This window comes from Oncorhynchus mykiss, chromosome 15, assembly GCF_057628025.1.
Source record: "Oncorhynchus mykiss isolate SJ-2025 chromosome 15, ASM5762802v1, whole genome shotgun sequence".
In the NCBI taxonomy this organism is placed as follows: Eukaryota; Metazoa; Chordata; class Actinopteri; order Salmoniformes; family Salmonidae; genus Oncorhynchus; species Oncorhynchus mykiss.
In genome coordinates this window covers 60,274,140-60,295,243 of record NC_143036.1, presented here as the reverse complement: position 1 = coordinate 60,295,243, position 21,104 = coordinate 60,274,140, and the positions used below count along the sequence as shown (strand labels likewise).

At 44.5% G+C, this 21,104-nt stretch overlaps 1 long non-coding RNA gene across 2 annotated transcripts in view; it reads right to left on the bottom strand.

Annotated features, from left to right (window-relative positions):
• LOC110490373 (uncharacterized) overlaps positions 1-21,104 on the bottom strand; it is a 57,946-nt gene that overhangs the window by 21,389 nt on the left and 15,453 nt on the right. The gene's annotated exons all lie outside the window — the stretch shown is intronic.

Below are 21,104 nucleotides of genomic sequence, written 5' to 3'. Positions count from 1 at the left end.
CTACCACACACAGCCATACTACCATCTCCATCCTATATCCCGGCCCTACCACACACAGCCATACTACCATCTCCATCCTCTATCCCAGCCCTACCACACACAGCCATACTACCATCTCCATCCTCTATCCCAGCCATACTACCATCTCCATCCTCTATCCCAGACCTACCCCACACAGCCATACTACCATCTCCATCCTATATCAAGGCCCTACCACACACAGCCATACTACCATCTCCATCCACTATCCCAGCCATACTACCATCTCCATCCTCTATCCCAGCCCTACCACACACAGCCATACTACCATCTCCATCCTCTATCCCAGCCCTACCACACACAGCCATAATACCATCTCCATCCTCTATCCCAGCCATACTACCATATCCATCCTCTATCCCAGCCCTACCACACACAGCCATACTACCATCTCCATCCTCTATCCCAGCCATACTACCATCTCCATCCTCTATCCCAGACCTACCACACACAGCCATACTACCATCTCTATCCTATATCCCGGCCCTACCACACACAGCCATACTACCATCTCCATCCTCTATCCCAGCCCTACCACACACAGCCATACTACCATCTCCATCCTCTATCCCAGCCCTACCACACACAGCCATACTACCATCTCCATCCTCTATCCCAGCCCTACCACACACAGCCATACTACCATCTCCATCCTCTATCCCAGCCCTACCACACACAGCCATACTACCATCTCCATCCTCTATCCCAGCCATTCTACCATCTCCATCCTCTATCCCAGCCCTACCACACACAGCCATACTACCATCTCCATCCTATATCCCGGCCCTACCACACACAGCCATACTACCATCTCCATCCTCTATCCCAGCCCTACCACACACAGCCATACTACCATCTCCATCCTCTATCCCAGCAATACTACCATCTCCATCCTCTATCCCAGACCTACCACACACAGCCATACTACCATCTCCATCCTATATCCTGGCCCTACCACACACAGCCATACTACCATCTCCATCCACTATCCCAGCCATACTACCATATCCATCCTCTATCCCAGCCCTACCACACACAGCCATACTACCATCTCCATCCTCTATCCCAGCTATACTACCATCTCCATCCTCTATCCCAGACCTACCACACACAGCCACACTACCATCTCCATCCTATATCCCAGCCCTACCACACACAGCCATACTACCATCTCCATCCTCTATCCCAGCCATACTACCATCTCCACCCTCTATCCCAGACCTACCACACACAGCCATACAACCATCTCCATCCTCTAACCCAGCCCTACCACACACAGCCATACTACCATCTCCATCCTCTATCTCAGCCCTACCACACACAGCCATATTACCATCTCCATCCTCTATCCCAGCCATACTACCATATCCATCCTCTATCCCAGCCCTACCACACACAGCCATACTACCATCTCCATTCTCTATCCCAGCCCTACCACACACAGCCATACTCACATCTCCATCCTCTATCCCAGTCCTACCAGACACAGCCATACTACCATCTCCAACCTCTATCCCAGCCATACTACCATCTCCATCCTCTATCCCAGCCCTACCACACACAGCCATACTACCATCTCCATCCTCTATCCCAGCCCTACCACACACAGCCATACTGCCATCTCCATCCTCTATCCCAGCCCTACCACACACAGCCATACTACCATCTCCATCCTCTATCCCAACCCTACTACCATCTCCATCCTCTATCCCAGCCCTACCACACACAGCCATACTACCATCTCCATCCTCTATCCCAGCCCTACCACACACAGCCATACTACCATCTCCATCCTCTATCCCAGCCCTACCCCACACAGCCATACTGCCATCTCCATCCTCTATCCCAGCCCTACCACACACAGCCATACTACCATCTCCATCCTCTATCCCAGCCCTACCACACACAGCCATACTACCATCTCCATCCTCTATCCCAGCCCTACCACACACAGCCATACTACCATCTCCATCCTCTATCCCAGCCATACTACCATCTCCATCCTCTATCCCAGCCCTACCACACACAGCCATACCACCATCTCCATCCTCTATCCCAGCCCTACCACACACAGCCATACTACCATCTCCATCCTCTATCCCAGCCCTACCACACACAGCCATACTACCATCTCCATCCTCTATCCCAGCCATACTACCATCTCCATCCTGTATCCCAGCCATACTACCATCTCCATCCTCTATCCTAGACCTACCACAAACAGCCATACTACCATCTCCATCCTCTATCCCAGCCATACTACCATCTCCATCCTGTATCCCAGCCATACTACCATCTCCATCCTCTATCCCAGACCTACCACACACAGCCATACTACCATCTCCATCCTCTATCCCAGCCCTATTACACACAGCCATACTACCATCTCCATCCTCTATCCCAGCCCTACCACACACAGCCATACTACCATCTCCATCCTCTATCCTTGCCAACCTACCATCTCCATCCTCTATCCCAGCCCTACCACACACAGCCATACTACCATCTCCATCCTCTATCCCAGCCCTACCACACACAGCCATACTACCATCTCCATCCTCTATCCCAGCCCTACCACACACAGCCATACTGCCATCTCCATCCTCTATCCAAGCCCTACCACACACAGCCATACTGCCATCTCCATCCTCTATCCCAGCCCTACCACACACAGCCATACTACCATCTCCATCCTCTATCCCAACCATACTACCATCTCCATCCTCTATCCCAGCCCTACCACACACAGCCATACCACCATCTCCATCCTCTATCCCAGCCCTACCACACACAGCCATACCGACATCTCTATCATCTATCCCAGCCTTACAACACACAGCCATACTACCATCTCCATCCTCTATCCCAGCCATACTACCATCTCCATCCTCTATCCCAGCCCTACCACACACAGCCATACTACCATCTCCATCCTCTATCCCAGCCATACTACTATCTCCATCCTCTATCCCAGACCTACCACACACAGCCATACTACCATCTCCATCCTATATCCCAGACCTACCACACACAGCCATACTACCATCTCCATCCTCTATCCCAGCCATACTACCATCTCCATCCTCTATCCCAGCCCTACCACACACAGCCATACTACCATCTCCATCCTCTATCCCAGCCATACTACCATCTCCGTCCTCTATCCCAGCCCTACCACACACAGCCATACTACCATCTTCATCCTCTATCCCAGCCCTACCACACACAGCCATACTGCCATCTCCATCCTATATCCCAGCCTTACCACACACAGCCATACTACCATCTCCATCCTCTATCCCAGCCCTACCACACACAGCCATACTGCCATCTCCATCCTCTATCCCAGCCATACTACCATCTCCATCCTCTATCCCAGCCCTACCACACACAGCCATACTACCATCTCCATCCTCTATCCCAGCCCTACCACACACAGCCATACTACCATCTCTATCCTCTATCCCAGCCATACTACCATCTCCATCCTCTATCCCAGCCCTACCACACACAGCCATACTACCATCTCCATCCTCTATCCCAGTCCTACCACACACATCCATACTACCATCTCCATCCTCTATCCCCGCCCTACCACACACAGCCATACTACCATCTCCATCCTCTATCCCAGCCATGCTACCATCTTCATCCTCTATCCCAGCCCTACCACACACAGCCATACTACCATCTTCATCCTTTATCCCAGCAAGTTAACAAATCAAGTCTGAGCTGGCAAAAAAATACAATACAGTCCAACACACACGGCTCTCTAGTGGACAAACAATACACCTGCATGTGACAATAGTTCTACCTGCCTCGTCACAAGACATCTAAATAAACTAATGAATTGCTATTGGAAGTCTGTCAAATCTCCATTTAATAAGACAAATGGATGCTCAGATGCTATAATTATGGCCATTTTATATAATTATCTGACAGCACGTTAGAGGAGCTGGCCGGATGTCTCAGCTCAGTCTCTTGGCTCTCCACTACCACACCCAGGGGAGACATCACCCATCTGTGGCTGACTGAGGGTGAGGGGAGCTCAGCCATGGATGGAGAGAGAGGCCCCTAGACTGGCACAGACCCCAGGAAGCCAGATACAGTGGTGGCGTTGTTCTCATTGCCCTTGGCATTGCAGGCAGAATAATAACTCTCATCTCCCCTCTGTTGGGCCAGGACCACAGCCAGGAGATTGAGTGGCCTATTGGCTGGAGGAAGTGTCAATCAATCACTCGGCAAAGTGGACCAAAAAAGAGGACAACTTCGCTAAATGACTGCTCCTGTAATGTTACAGTAATATTTCAACAGTAGTAATGCTTTTCCATTAGAGCTCAGCAGTTATCACATTGGTCTTGTTTAATCTAAGAGTGCTTCTTTGCTGCATCCAGCGTCCCGAACATTGTGTTCCTGAGTAGTGCTTTACAGCAGCCCTGTGCCCTGCCAAAGAATGTCATTTTTGGCACCAGCCGGAGAAACTGTCGGCCCATACCCAGATCCCCCCCCCCCCCCCCCCCCCTACCGGCTGCTGACCAATTCTCCCACGACCTGAAAACAGTTTCTGAACATCAGAACAGCGATCACTAACCTCGATTTGGACTAAAATGTCTACTTCAACGAGTTGGCAGCTCTGGCAAGCGAGCCGGCTCCCTGACGAGATTACGTGGGCAAAAACAAACTGGATGAGGTCCGTTTGAGACTATCTTATCAACGGGACATGAAAAACTGTAATATCCAATGTTTCTCAGAGTCATGGCTGAACGAGGACAGTACCAGTCAAAAGTTAGGACACACCTACTCATTAAAGGGTTTTTCTATATTTTTATCATTTTCTACATTGTAAAATTGACGACATCAAACTATGAAATAACACATGGAATCATGTAGTAACCAAAAAAAGTGTTTGGCGGGGCCTGGCGGATGCCAGGTTGCCAGGAGAACGTTACCTGCCCCAATACATAGTGTCAACTGTAAAGTTTGGTGGAGGAGGAATAATGGTCTGTGGCTGTTTTTAATGGTTCGGACTAGGCCCTTTAGTTCCAGTGAAGGAAAATCTTAACGCTACCAAGTTCCAAACTGCCCCTGGAAGCAACGTCAGCACAAAAACTGTTCGTCGGGAGCTTCATGAAATTGGTTTCCATGGCTGAGCAGCCACACAGAAGCCTAAGATCACCATGCGCAACGCCAAGCATCGGCTGGAGTGTAAAGCTCGCCGCCATTGGACTCTGGAGTAGTGGAAATGCTTTCTCTGGAATGATGAATCACGCTTCACCATCTGATGGATGAATCAGTGTTTGACGGATGCCAGGAGAAGGATATCTGCCCCAATGCATAGTGCCAACTGTAAAGTTTGGTGGAGGAGGAATAATGGTCTGGGACTGGTTTTCATAGTGCATCTCAATTACCTCATACCCCTGCACATTGACTCAGTACTGGTACTCCCTGTATATAGCCATGTTATTATTTACTAATATTATTTACTATTATTTGTTATTCACTGCATATTTATTCCTCATGTCACTATTTTTATTTTCATTTGATCTTTAACTCTGCATCTTTAACTCTGCATTGTTGGAAAGGAGCTCACAAATTCGATTTTTATTTTCTCCGACCTTCGTTGACAGGGCGAAAGCATCTCGAACGAAGAGTGAGGTACTCCCAACCTGCATACATCTAGAATTCTAATCATGTCTGACAGCGTATTCCATTTCCAAACAAATTCTCTTTTATACCCCCACTCATACTCAAGTTAAAATGTCATTTCCCTCTCCCGGGGGGGAAATATAGTTCTTACAGGGTTTTAAAGAGGGTTTTTCAAGTGAGTGAAGTGTAAATGGTGATAATGTCCGTTTGACAACCGTGTCACTTTTTGCTCTGTGAAAATGAGATGTCACAGTCATTCCTGCCCACAGCTCTGAAAGGCCCAGTTACAGTGACAATGTCAGTGTGATTTCCACAAAGTGAGAGAGAGTGAGAGAACACACATCTTATTCAAAGTGACTCTCTTGTATTTGTATTACCATAGCCTTGGGAACTGTGGTGTGTGTGTTCTTGAGAAAAGAGCACTGGCCTATAGCCTTAAACAAGCACATTGCTACTTTCAGGTGAAGTCCCCACAGGGGGTTTGAATCACTGGTTGGAATGAAGCCCTACCCTTTTCTCTGACTGACACATCATCCAATCAATCGGTGGCAAGTCATTTCAGAAACCAGTCATTCGCGACTGAGTCATTTCACAACTGCCCTATCGTAGTAGAGTAATCTGGGTAGTTCCTTCTTCACCACATATTAGCGTACCTTGCTGTCCCGTAGTGACTGTGAGGTCTATAATATAGAGCAACTAGACGCCTTGAAGAAAGATCCAACAAGATCTTACGGTTTGATCAATTTAACTTCAGGTTCAGATGTTTTTTCATGTTTCTTCAAATGTTTTGGACACCAAGAGTTGCTCCTACTGCAGCATCTGCATCTGGGGCTGCACCACTGCTGTCTCTCATTCTGAATGGTTAAGTTAAGAGTTAAGGGCTGGGATAGAGTTCAAACAAAAACAATAGTTAAAGGTTAAAATTCAAATAGATGGCCTAATTTAAGTTTGTGACAAAACAAGCAATTTAGCATAAACTGAAATTAAACTAACTATTTGAATTTTAGAAACCAGGAAATGGTGGAGCGATTTCTGCATATTTCACCTTTAACCGTATAGTGTAGAGAATAATTGTACCATTTAAAACGCTGTGACATATATTTTCAATAACCGAAAATATTGTATTTTCATCTGTTTGAAGTTGGTGTACAAAACCGAAGGTAAAAGACACAAAAACAAAACTTAAGAACAGGAAGCATAGAAATAGAGCATATGACAGAACTACTACTTCTTAGATTTGCTTTCAATGAAAATGACAGATCTAGAACTAACAAGGTTAAGGATAGGGTTAAAACAAATACATGTAAAACGACTGTTTAGCACTGGGTGGCTAACGCTCATTCACCATCTCCGTCCACAATGCCCTAGCAGGATTCTGAAGGCATCTCCAGACATCCTCGGGACATGGATTTACGTCCAATTTCAAAATGTATTTGGCTGCTAAATCTCAATACACAGCATGGCTGTACTGAAGCATGGATGTATCCTGTGTTACAATAACTCTGATTGTGAAGTGGTCATTCTGACAGTTTGACAACTCCTTGTTGACCAATCACCAGTAACACAGTGGAAAAATTACGTCTGTATCCACACTTCCATTCCACTATAGCCCATACCATCATAATACCTTGGAGGTGACTGAAATCAGTTCAAATATGAAAGTGTTGGAAGCTCAGGCAAGGATCATGGAATGAATGAAGCAACAACAGGGGCTTATAATGCAATTTACTGATATAAATGGTTGCAAAAACAACACCCCGGATCATCCTTGACCTCTGAACCATCTCCTCTCCCTGTCACACAAACACAACTACACTGGCAATAGGTCAGAACAACATCCACCAAGCACCAGCCAAGTCACTTTGGTCAAAAACACTGCCTCAAACAGTCTAAAAAAACACAAGATAATGGCATTCACAAGCTGAGTGTGTACTTACCCCTCTGTATGTCTCTCCAGCATGCTGTTGAGACAGGGACTACTTTATCAGAGTCTCTCTCTCTCTCTCTCTCTCTCTCTCTCTCTCTCTCTCAACAGTGTGGTGAGTATATCTGTAGTGTCTCTGTAGTGGTCCTTTGAACTGCAGCATTTTATGACCTGGGTGACTGCATGATTCATCTAACACAACACAGCCAAGGCAGAGCTTACCGCAGGCACACGCACCCTCATGTTCACACGGACAGCAGGACAAAGACACATCCTCTGCTCACTCCCACACAGTGGAGAAAGGAGGAAGAGAGAGATATGAATAATGCAATGTGACAACTACCTGTCTTGATATCTAAGTCCAGCCAAAGAGTGAGAAACCATCTCAACAGACTCATAAGCAGTAAGATTCCTATGAATATAAACTAAATTGCAACTCATGTTAGGGCAGTGTCTCTGTGACATGTCAATCATGTTACCCAACATGTTGTGCTTTGTAGAGGGATCGAGGATGGTGCAATCTAACATCGAATCCGAACAACAACAACAAAGCAAGAAAACGAGTGTGTGATAGAGGTCAAGCTATGAGTGTGTGAAATCAGAAACTAATTTTAGAACCTTCTAGAACTCCTCTGTCCCCTTCACACCATCGGATCACTGACCAGTTCAATGTTCATTCTCTAAGGGGAGTGTGAGACCAATCTGAAGCTCATGGGGATACATAGCCCAATCAAATTCATTTGATAAGAAGGTGGGTTGTGGGCTGCAGCATGGGTTGGGAAACAGTGCTGTCCCCTGTAAGTCTAATAGTGTGAGAGTATGTGTGTGTGGCTGAGTGTGCCTGCCCTGCAATAAACCTCTCAACGCTGGGAGTTAACAACAACCCAATCCCCCCGTCCCCCTCACAACTGCAGAGTCATCATGGCTGTACAGCTATCATTGTATTTTAAATACATACTTAATTTGCCTTGCTGGCATCGTCTTGTCTCCGTTTCTCTCCTCTCCTCTCCTCCCTATCTCACCTTTTCCTTTCCTTACTCATTTCTCCTTCCCTTTCTCTCCTCTCCTCCCTATCTCACCTTTTCCTTTCCTTACTCATTTCTCCTTCCCTTTCTCTCCTCTCCATCTCACCTTTTCCTTTCCTTACTCATTTCTCCTTCCCTTTCTCTCCTCTCCTCCCTATCTCACCTTTTCCTTTCCTTACTCATTTCTCCTTCCCTTTCTCTCCTCTCCTCTCTATCTCACCTTTTCCTTACCTTACTCATTTCTCCTTCCGTTTTTCTCCTCTCCTCCCTATCTCACCTTTTCCTTTCCTTACTCATTTCTCCTTCCCTTTCTCTCCTCTCCTCCCTATCTCTCCTTTTCCTTTCCTTACTCATTTCTCCTTCCCTTTCTCTCCTCTCCTCCCTATCTCACCTTTTCCTTTCCTTACTCATTTCTCCTTCCCTTTCTCTCCTCTCCTCTCTATCTCACCTTTTCCTTTGCTTACTCATTTCTCCTTCCCTTTCTCTCCTCTCCTCCCTATCTCACCTTTTCCTTTCCTTACTCATTTCTCCTTCCCTTTCTCTCCTCTCCATCTCACCTTTTCCTTTCCTTACTCATTTCTCCTTCCGTTTCTCTCCTCTCCTCCCTATCTCACCTTTTCCTTACCTTACTCATTTCTCCTTCCCTTTCTCTCCTCTCCTTCCTATCTCACCTTTTCCTTTCCTTACTCATTTCTCCTTCCCTTTCTCTCCTCTCCTCCCTATCTCACCTTTTCCTTTCCTTACTCATTTCTCCTTCCGTTTCTCTCCTCTCCTCCCTATCTCTCCTTTTCCTTTCCTTACTCATTTCTCCTTCCCTTTCTCTCCTCTCCTCTCTATCTCACCTTTTCCTTTCCTTACTCATTTCTCCTTCCCTTTCTTGATCACTCCATCTGTGCTCTGCTATGATTCATTGATCCAGATCTCTGCAGGCACAACATACAGACCATGCTATGCTTCCGACCCCTACAACACGCCATACATACAAAGTATGAGGATACAACATAGAGCACTTCATCATTCCTACAGACATGCTTCATGCTAGAGCAAGACCTTGGTGAAGGGCTTTCTCATTGTTGAACTGAACCTGCCAGGGTGGGGTCACACAACCGTCAAGAGGGTTTGGCGAGTTTCGTCTGGGAGGAAATGAAACGTTCACTTAAAAGGGAGGCAACAGAAAACAGTGACATCAGGAGATAATACTGATAATAAATGGTTTATATTCCAAGAATTCCCTGAGAAATGCCTTCATCTAATAACTAATCACCAACGTTTCGGCATCACTGTGCCTTATGGAGTGTGTGACTCTATTTTTATAGTTTATTCGCCATTAGTCAGCACCTCCACACAAAATCATTTTTCTGGGTGTGCGCCAGCTCATGTTTTTTTATTCCGATTTTTAAAAATAATAACACACCAAACTAAGACATCAGCAATGACCAATGAGGGAGGTTTGTTTGAAACTAACGGTGCTGATCTCTGATTCAAATCTCAACAGTTGATGATGTGTTTTGATCTGAAAGAACAGCCAAATAAGGCTGTCTCAGTTCCACTCTATTGAATGCTTTTGGTTGGCACACTAATTTCACTCTGTCAAAGACAGCAGGTACTTTTCCTATTGAATGAATAAACTGTCATTGACTGTGCTGGTGTGGTTTGATGGTTAGCTACCAACTGTGAGATGAGAGTATCGTATGAGAAATGTTGGGTTTCTGATTGAGTGGCCCCATAAGAGACACACTGAGACTAGGCCACAGCCTAAGGAGGCTTAGTGATCTGATATCTTGTGATTAACTGCAAAATGTGCATATTATATGTTGAAATGACCTGACTTCTGGCAATACAGTGCACTTACTTGCCTCTGAAGTAACCCATTTTTAAAATATTTTTTTATCTGATCAGGATTTGAAAAGGAGGATGATACCTAATCACTTGCATAACAATGCATTCAACCCAACCCTCTCTGAATCAGAGAGGTGCGGGGAGCTGCCTTGATTGGCGTCCAAGGCGCCCAGAGAGCAGTGGTTGTTGGGAGTTAACTGCCTTGCTCAAGGGCAGATTTTTTCCACCTTGCCAGCTCGGGGATTCAAACCAGCAACCTTTTGGTTACTGGCCTAATACTCTTAACCACTAGGCTACCTGCCGCTCTCTGCCTCTCCCACTCTGGGGATGTCAGACCGCCACATTTCTTTCCAGGAATGAACCCAACGTATCACCAAGGTGACAGCCTTTTCCTGCTAAGAGGCACAGGAGCCATTAACCTACACCTCATGACCAAAAGTATGTGGACACCTGCTCTTTGAACATCTCATTCCAAAATCATTGGCATTAATATGGAGTTGGTCCCCCCTTTGCTGCTAGAACAGCCTCCACTGTTCTGGGAAAGCTTTCCACTAGATGTTGGACAATTGCTGCCGGGACTTGCTTCTATTCAGCCACAAGAGCATTAGTGGGGTCTGGCATTGATGTTTGGTGATTAGGCTTGGCTCGCAGACGGTGTTTCAATTTATCCCAAAGGTATTCGATGGGGTTGAGGTCAGGGCTCTGTGCAGGCTAGTCAAGTTCTTCCATACAGATCTCGACAAATCATGGAGCTCAGTTTGTGCACGGGGGCATTGTCATGCTGAAACACGAAAGGGCCTTCACCAAACTGTTGTCACAAAGTTGGAAGCACAGAATCATCTAGAATGTATGCTGTAGCGTTAAAATCACTTCACTGGAACTAAGGGGCATAGTTCGAACCATGAAAAACAGTCCCAGACCATTATTCCTCCTCCACCAAACATTACAGTTGGCACTATGCATTGGGGCAGGTATCGTTCTCCTGGCATCCGCCAAACACAGATTCATCCATCAGACCGCCAGATGGTGAAGCGTGATTCATCATTCCAAAGAAAGCGTTTCCACTACTCCAGAGTCCAATGGCGGCGAGCTTTACACTCCAGCCGATGCTTGGCATTGCGCATGGTGATCTTAGGCTTGTGTGCGGCTGCTCAGCCATGGAAACCCATTTCATGAAGCTCCCGACGAACAGTTATTGTGCTGACGTTGCTTCCAAGGGGCAGTTTGGAACTTGGTAGTGAGTGTTGAAACTGAGGACAGACGATTTACACACGTTACACGCTTCAGCACTCTGCGGTCCCGTTCTGTGAGCTTGTGTGGCCTACCACTTCGCGGCTGAGCTGTTGTTGCTCCTAGACATTTCCACTTCACAATAATAGCCTTTACTGTAGACCGGGGCAGCTCTAGCAGGGCAGAAATGTGACGAACTGACTTGTTGGAAAGGTGGATACCACGTTGAAAGTCACTGAGCTCTTCAGTGTGGCCATTCTACTGCCAATGTTTGTCTATTGAGATTGCATGGCTGTGTGGTCGATTTTATACACCTGTCAATAATGTGTGTGGATGAAGTAGAGGAATCCACTAATTTGAAGGAGTGTAGACATACTTTTGTATATACTGTATAGTGTATATATGGTTTATGGCACAAACCAACACATGGAAAAGAGGAGCACCACACGCACACACCACAATCATCCAAAAGGCCTTGTATAACCACAGTGAACATAGTCACCTCTGTCCATTCATACCAGTCACTACAGTACTCCAGCTATGATTCAGTATGTCACAGTGCCTCTATCAGTAATTAGAATTGGATTATGTACTGGCTGATTGTTGTGTGGAGAAAATCCCCCGTTCCTATGAGACAACATAAGCCTCTCTTCCAGGAAATAGAATGGACGACTGGCTCTCAGCGCAAATTGGTCATTCTGAAACAGAGACTAACTGACAAACATACAAACAGGAAACTGACCACAGAGAGCGAGAGAAACAGAGAGAGAGAGGCAGAGAAAGGAGGAACGTCTCTTTAGGAGGCAGAGTGAAAGGGGGGAGAGAGGAGGGATAGAGAATAGAAAAGGTCCATTGATGACACATGCAGTAAAATAACAAGCTTGAGCAATGATCTTGCATGGTGGTGAGTGGAGGCAGAAGAGGCGGGGGGGGGGGAGTATATTGGTGAATAAGATGGTTACCTTTGCTCCCTTTGACAATAACAGAACATGTCTAAAGACCTTCTACACACAAACACCACCGAACACAAGAGACAGGAAACACGGCTACCGAAATAGTCAACATGTCAGCCTCTCTGTGTCTGTCACGCTGGTTCTTTTGTAGACAAAACTCTCATGTCGTCATTGAAAACGTCCCCACCTGGTCTTTGCAAAGTAGAAAGAATCTGTTGCGGTGTAAGACTGTGTAAAAACGTAGTGTTTAGGAGAAACAGATCCCTAATGGTCATATCAAACACAGCAGCAGACGAGTACAGTGGCACAGTCTGTTCCGACCCAAGCTGCTCTTCGTCAGGCAGGCGGCACACATCTCCTTTTAGTTATCACCTTTGTTGTGACGTCTGCTCTACTGCTTACTCGCTGGAGATGTAGCATCATCCCCACCCATTTGAGGGTTCATTTCAAGAAACCACCTCAAACATTGACAACAGTGAATCATTTAAAGGTTTAAAATGATCACAAGCCGTAAACAAATGCAAATACCAGCCTGCCACTTTTTCCATTCCCTCTCGCCTTATCTCCCTCTCTCTCATGAGTTTCCCTGTTTGAAAACTTTCCATTCTTTTTTCATAGCCAAGGATTAAACTGTGAACACATTGGGAACACAGTGGAAACAAATGCTTTTTTTTGCTATAGTAAGTTCCAGAAAATGGTCAACACTAACAAACGGGTATGAATGGTTCTTCTGGCTTAGGAGGTCACAGTGCAGTACAAAGTGTCAGCACACAACACTGCACTGCTACTACTTTGTGACCTGGTTTTACTTCCAGTGCTTAAACATTCCCACTGTACAATGGGTCAAGGACACAATAATAGGCCATGAAGACGAGGTCAGGGTATACATCCCTGGGATCAAGCCAGTAAAATGGAGAAGACGGCCATCATTTTGGAATTTCCTCTCTTGTAAAGCCTCCCCTCTTCACTCTGTTTGCCAAGCCTGGCTCATTTTCTCTCGCTTTTTATGTGCATCTCTCTTTCCCGCCCTGTTTTCGGTTCTCCCACTCTCCTTTTCACTCAATCACTTTCTCAGTCTCCCTCTCAGGGAGATTGTCAATTGGTTTATCTAACTCCTCCGTCCTCCATTCTCTCCCGCCTCTTTTTGAACAAGTTCAAAGGTAATCGAGGAGAAGATGGGAGGGGAGGCGAGGAAATGTGGAAACAAATGTGCTTGCATGAAATGAGACACTCTTCCACTCGCGCGTCTTCACGCAAATTACATTACATAATTGAATAACGGCTAGTTTTACATTTTTTAGATAAAAGGATAAGTAGCAAATAGTTTTTAAATGTGTGATTGCTTTTCTCTTTCTAGAAAACAACAGCTGATTCAAAGGGGGTGTAGCAAATTATAAAACACCTCCACACGACCTGCTGCAAGGATACTCTTGAGCATTTTCTGTTGAAGCAGTTAATCAGCAGCCTCCTTCTTTCACCTACTAAAGGTTTGACACCCCCCACTTAACGGTTTCCGGGTCACAGAGGTAAGAGAAAGGAGGAGTCAAGGAGAGGACAGTCTTTTGCCCAAATGATGATATTCTCTCACCACTCACAATGTCATCTATCTATCTATCTATCTGCCTATCTATCTGTCTGTGTGTGTGCATCGTCCAATAGATGAGTATTACACATGCATAAACACAAACTCTCTCTCTCTCTCTCTCTCTCTCTCTCTCTCTCTCTCTCTCTCTCTCTCTCTCTCTCTCTCTCTCTCTCTCTCTCTCTCTCTCTCTCTCTCTCTCTCTCTCTCTCTCTCTCTCTCTCTCTCTCTCTCTCTCTCTCTCTCTCTCTCTCTCTCTCTCTCTCTCTCTCTCTCTCTCTCTCTCTCTCTCTCTCTCTCTCCGTTTTGTTCGACTGTATTAGTTTAGGCATGTTTGCTGTTGCTCTGAGGACAGAGAGGGAGAGGAAAATAAATAGCGAGTGAAGAGATAGATAGAAAAACACTGTAAAGAGAGTTTTATTACAAAAGGAGTCATGCATGCTTTTCCAGCAACTGACCTCTACGCAGTTGCTATGGAAACACGTTGTGCAAAGTCCAGTCCCTTCCTGTTAGAATGGATGACCTGTGGCTCTCAGCCAATCACAGGCTTCCGTCAGAAGACCGTCAGCATTTATGCAGCTGAAGACGGAGTCTTAGAACCAATCAGAGAGTGAGACCTGAAGAAAATCAGCCAATGACGCATGCGATACCCAACACAAATATATGTTCCTCAGCAAATCATATGTGTATCATTGTCAGATGAACCCCTTATTCATAGGCAAATATAAACCCTGCCCCGCCACAACGAAGTTGATTGATTTAATAAATTACTGGAGGAAGGAAGTATGACCGGAAAATACATGGCTTTTCAAATCTATACTGTTCCACATAAACGGGAGTCTGCGGGAGTCTGCAACCCCCTCCACACACACTACATTAATACACACTTGTACATGTGTGAAATAGGACAAACATGAGCACCCACACACAGACGCAGCGTCATAATGACTAAGGCTCTTCAGCTAATAAGTTACTCTACTCTGATGGTATGAGGAAGTGACTGCATTTTGAACCTACTGCAACTGTACTATGAGCAGAAAAAAAATACAACATTGTCCCTGGATCAGTTCGGAAACCCAACATCAGGTAACAGAGTGGGAAGGGGAAAAGCTTATTTACATATCACCCACCGAAATGCCTCCCCAGTGTTGAGTCTGGGCTGTATTTGTAGAGCAGGGTTGGTGGTGTACTATATCAACAGGCCTAGTCACAGTGAGAGCAGCAGCACAGCACAGGTCGTAAAGACAAGAGAGGTAGAAGCTTTATTACAGTACATTGTCTCATTGTCGCATTACATATGCTGCTGTTCTGTCACGCCTGCAATGATGTCAGAGGGGAAAAAAACAGCGTTGGATGTTTGCAGTAACTTATTTGTTATTGTAATATTGCAAATGGATGTGGCAGTTTCACCATGAAGGATTCCAGCTTTAAACACTAGTCCTGAAGCTATTTGGATGATCTCAAACTCAACTAGTTAAAGAAAAACCTTGAGATGAAGTCAAATGATACGGGATTGTGACCAGTCAGAGAGGAAAAACCGAAGCAAGAGGCTCCACTCCCATCAAAAGCAATAATCAGACCAAGTGGGGATTTTTTATAAAGAGGTCTATGAGAGAGTGTTGGATTTGGTCAATAAAATGTTGTACTGCTAATTTGCTAAGTGAGGCTTATTTAATCGAATATAAGTTTCCTAATGTTAAGGTTGTTCTGAATGAATTGATATACACAGAGTGTACAAAACATTAGGAACACCTTCCTAATATTGAGTTACACACCTTTTGCCCTCATCACAGACCCAATTCGTCGGGGCATGGCCTCTACAAAGTGTTGAAAGCGTTCCACAGGGATGCTGGCCCATGTTGACTCCAGTGCTTCCCACAGGCTGGATGTCCTTTGGGTGGTGGACCATTCTTGATGCACACAGGAAACTGTTGTGCTTGAAAATCTCAGCAGCGTTGCAGTTCTTGACACACTCAAATCGGTGCACCTGGCACCTACTACTATACCCCGTTCAAAGGCACTTCAATATTTTGTCTTCCCCATTCATCCTCTGAATGGCACACATACACAATTCATGTCTCAATTGTCTCAAGGCTTAAAAATCTTTCTTTGACCTGTCTCCTCCCCTTTGTCTACATTGATTTGAAGTGACATCAGTAAGGGGTCATAGCTTTCACCTGGATTCACCTGGTCAGTCTATGTCATTGAAAGAGCAGGTGTTACTGATGTTCTGTACAATCAGTGTAAGTGAACACACGTGGCATCTCGGCAACTTTCAAAAAAATATTTGATATCGGAGTTGTGTCTGTTGTTCACACGATTATCTGCCCTAACAATGTGCTAGTCTACTGCTAGAATGTTCCCACCTGATCTCACCTCCTCCCATCTGCCTTTCCGTCTTTACGACAACGACTTCCACTGTTAGGGCAGAGACAAGAGCATTTCGACATTATATAGATTATCTCTTGTCCAGCTCTTCTCTGAAGTCACAGGAAATGAGGTCATCACTTCACTCTAGCCTGGTGGTGGAACAGTGTCTGCTGCTCCCTGCTCTAATTTTCAGCTATCCCTCATCATCCTGACACTCTCTCACCCATCAACAAGTCACACCACTACTGTAAGGAAGATAGCACTATTCCTCTCTTGTGTGAGGATTTAACATTCAGAGAGAGCGCGAAAGAGAGAGAGAGAGCGAGCGAGAGAACAGAATGTTTATGTATTACTTGCATTCTCTCTCATAAATAAGAAATGAGCTAAATTAGGCAGAGCTCACTCCAGTGCCGTGTGGGACTTGGTCTTGACATGCTCTTAATTGAAATGAACAGCAGCTATGCTCCTTTGGTGAGGTCTGACTAATGCCATTAGTGGATCTGAGGGCAGCACCCTCCACGTGTGTGTGTTTTTAGTTTTATTGTCCTTGTGGGAACCAGAAGTCCTCACAAGGACAGTATTCCCCACAAGGATAGTAAAACAAGGAACATTCGGACAAGTGGGGACATTTCGCCAGTCCCCACAAGGAAAAATGACATTTTAGGCGTAGAGGTTAGGTTTAGGGTTACAATTTGGGTTAGGAGTTAGGGTTAGAGGTTAAGGTTAGGTTTGGGGGTTAGGGAAAATCTGATTTCGAATGGGAATCAACTGTTTGGTCCCCACAAGGATAGTAAAACAAACATGTGGTTTGTGTGTGTGTGTGTGTGTGTGTGTGTGTGTGTGTGTGTGTGTGTGTGTGTGCGTGTGTGTGTAAGAGAGGACACTTCGATGCAATGTACCACTCCCACAGACGTACTTTGCACTGATTTCAATGCAGGACCCCTCACGGGGGGCAAAGAAAAACACTCATCCCCATTTATCATCACAGCAAGACAGTGGACACATACACACAAAACAGTAGAGTTCCAGGTAAATCTGCAAGTCTATAGAGTACCACAGTATGATTCATAATACCCATAAAACCTAGCAGTCAAACAGGGAAATGGTTCCAATCTTTTTTCCACCATTCATTTTCCCATAGGTAATTTTAGAAACATTTAAAATAAGGGCTGTGTTTCGTGTATGCTTACTCTGGCATGACGTTTTGATAATCGTGTAAATCTCCCTAGAACAAGGTGACTTTTATCAATATATTCACCTATATCCCCCCCTCCCCCCAAATGAAATGCTTATTATCTGCTAATGTGGCTATCATAAAGAACTACAAATGTCATCTTGATCTGGACGAGAATACCGGATTAAGGCAAAGTTAAGAATCTCTGGATTAACTATCTAATGTTAGCTGAATGTAGTAATGAATAAATTGACTACATTTCTTTAAATGGACAATTCTGTGAACTGTTTTGTGCAAGTTTTAAATTGACACAATATCTGTTAGCAAACGTGTAAGCTAGACATGACATGCGGGAGCTTGCAGGGATTTGTAGTCTTGCATGATGTCTACTTTGATGCTAATTATCATTTTTGAATCTGAGAGTAAATAGAGCTGAATATAAGTCACCTTGTCCGAGAGAGATTTACATAGTTATCAACACATCACGGTAAGCCTGCACGAAACACAGCCCTTATTTCAAGTGTTTCTAAAATCCACTATGAGAAAGATGAATGGTGGAATAACATTTGGAACCATTTTCATGTTTGACCGCTAGGTTTTCTGGCTATTATGACACCCCCACTGTGGGGCTCTATGGTGAGTGTCTGTGTTGTGCTCCTTTGAACACACACAGGGCAGTAGGAGGGTGAAACCTGAAGAAAGTGAGGATCAGTAGCACTAACCTCTTTAACTCACTATGTAAAATCATGTTTTGTACATGTTATGAACCACAGCGCCGGTATTTCGGAGCAAACTAGATTAACAGAAAGTGCATCAGTGCTGAGGTGGTAGGGACACCTAGTGGAGGCAAAGTGTACAACTGCCAAATTACCTATTAAATTATGCATGAACACATTCAGTAAACACCATGCATGACGCAGTAACACATATATATAAAATATAAAATTAAGCGTCAACATTACTGATAAATAATATAAGAAATATGGCCTTGGCTCTTAAGTATGATCAGGGCAACAATGTGTGTTGTGTTTTATTCTTCTGCTCAGCAGTAACCATGACACCACTATTACTGCCAGTGTCAAGCATGATGAATTTTGATCATTTTTGAATTTTGACATAAATGTATACCAGACATCCCTTTGGGAAAGTGTTAAAGAAAAGAGGGGGATGTGAGAGAGAGAGAGTGTGTGTGTGTCAGTTTGTGTTTATGCATGTGTGATACTCATCTATTGGACGATGCACACACACACAAACACAGACAGACAGATAGACAGATAGATAGATAGATAGATAGATAGATAGATAGATAGATAGATAGATAGATAGATAGATGACATTGTGAGTGGTGAGGGTGATAAGTCTGTCCCAGAGTGCTCGAGGTCTGCCCCCGGCTCTATCATGATCCAGCTCAGTGGAGGCCAGTGGGGCATGACAACAAGGGCATGACAACACCAGGAACAAAGTCACAAATAACTTCCTCCTCCACCCACACAGGTACAGGCACAGTGTAAACATAGCATGTGACATTACTTTGTGCGTGACATGACATGTGACATGTTTTTGTCCACACATACTGTTATACATTGGTAATATAATGTTTATTGCATATACACGTGTCTATGTACATTTGTGTGCGTGTGTGTGTGGGTGTGTGTGACGTTGAGCTGCTCTGACTCTGTTTTCCAGCCAGCTGCCCACGTGTCTGGCGCTGGTTGCTGTGGAGTCAAAGCAAAGGCCTTGAGCTAAAGAAAAGTCTGGAAGCAGCACAGTCAGTGCCATAGAGATACAACCTATAGAATATAATCAGCTCTTCATTCCACATAAAACATATAGAAAATGTACAGTACCAGTCAAACATTTGGACACACGTACTCATTCAAGGGTTTTTGTTGATTTTCACTATTTTCTGCATTGTAGAATAATAGTGAAGACATCAAAACTATGAAATAACACATGGAATCATGTAGTAACCAAAAAACTGTTAAACAAATCAAAATATATTTTAGATTTTAGATTCTTCAAAGACACCCTTTGCCTTCATGACACCTTTGCACACCCTTAACCAGCTTCACCTGTAATGATTTCCAACAGTCTTGAAAGAGTTCCCACATATGCTGAGCACTTGTTGACGGCTTTCCTGGTCACTCAATCACTCTCCTTCTTGGTCAAATACCACTTACATGTGTCTGTTACTTAAACTCTCTGAAGCATTTATTTGGGCTGCAATTTCTGAGGCTGGTAATTCTAATGAACTTCTCCTCTGCAGAAGAGGTAACTCTGGGTCTTTCTTTCCTGTGGCGGTCCTCACGAGAGCCAGTTTCATTACAGTGTTTGATGTTTTTTGCGACTACACTTGAAGAAACTTTCAAAGTTCTTGACATTTTGCAGATTGACTGACCTTCATGTCTTATAGTAATGATGGACTGTCATTTCTCTTAGCTTGTTTGAGCAGGTTATTGCCATAATATGGACTTGTTTTTTACCAAATAGGGCTATCTTCTGTATACCAACCCTACCTTGTCACAACACAACTGAATGGCTCAAACGCATTAAGAAGGAAAGAAATTCGACAAATGAACTTTTAACAAGGCACACCTGTTAATTGAAATGCATTCCAGGTGACTTGAGAGAATGCCAAGAGTGTGCAAAGCTGTCATCAAGGCAAAGGGTGGCAACTTTGAAGAATCTGAAATATATTTTGATTTGTTTAGCACTTTCTTTAGTTACTACATGATTCCATGTTTAATTTCATAGCTTTGATGTCTTCACTATTATTCTACAATGTAGAAAATAGTACAAATAAAGTAAAATACTGGAATGAGTAGGTGTCCAAACTTTTGACTGGTACTGCATATGCACAAAAGTGATCCTGTATCCCACTGTCACGTTCTGACCTTAGTTCTTTTATTATGTCTTTGTTTTAGTATGGTCAAGGCGTGAGTTGGGTGGGTTGTCTATGTTCGTTTTTCTATGTTGTGTTTTGCGTTTGGCCTGGTATGGTTCTCAATCAGAGGCAGGTGTCGTTAGTTGTCTCTGATTGAGAATCATACTTAGGTAGCCTTTTTTCACCTGTGTTTTGTGGGTGATTATTTTCTGTTTTGTGTCTGCACCAGCCAGTACTGTTTTCGGGTGTTCTCTTTGTTAGTTTTGTTATTTCTGTGTTCATTTAATAAATATGGACACATATCACGCTGCACCTTGGTCCTCCTCTTCTTCCACCAACGACGGCCGTTACACCCACATTATATATTTGGCACAAAACATCAAACAACCTTGTAAAGCTAAGCCAAATATAATTTCATAGACTTGCACATAGCACTTA